This window comes from Armigeres subalbatus, chromosome 3 (assembly GCF_024139115.2).
Source record: "Armigeres subalbatus isolate Guangzhou_Male chromosome 3, GZ_Asu_2, whole genome shotgun sequence".
Classification (NCBI taxonomy): Eukaryota; Metazoa; Arthropoda; class Insecta; order Diptera; family Culicidae; genus Armigeres; species Armigeres subalbatus.
The window spans coordinates 303,569,396-303,569,855 of record NC_085141.1 but is presented as its reverse complement, the minus strand read 5'-3'; positions in this window follow the sequence as shown (position 1 = coordinate 303,569,855).

Sequence of the window (460 nt, the reverse complement as noted above, 5' to 3'; positions counted from 1 at the left end):
ATAAGGATATCGTAGTAGCTGTTTTAGCGGTGAAAACTTCTCTCACACAAACAATTATATCAATTGTTGTACATCTGTACTGGTCGTTATTCGCCAAATTCAGCTATTCATCGTAGTATACGTAATGTGGTTACATGCCTATCAGCCCAACCTTTCAACGTCAGATCAAACTCTTTGCATGGATCATCAATCAATATAAATTCAAAAGCATTCTTATTACGATTGTTGTCGACCACTTGTCATCTACCGGTAGAGATCGATCAAACTGAATCGGGCTTTTCTCCGTTGCTGCTTGATTTTTTTATTTGTGCGTGTAGTTATGATACGGTTGTAAAACAACACTATGGTACATTCAATAAACCAGTACCAGCCCCAACGTCAGGTTTTGATAAAATTCAACATTGAAGGCTTCCATGTGGCAAATTTCACTTAAGCAATACGTAACTGAACAAGTAATGAT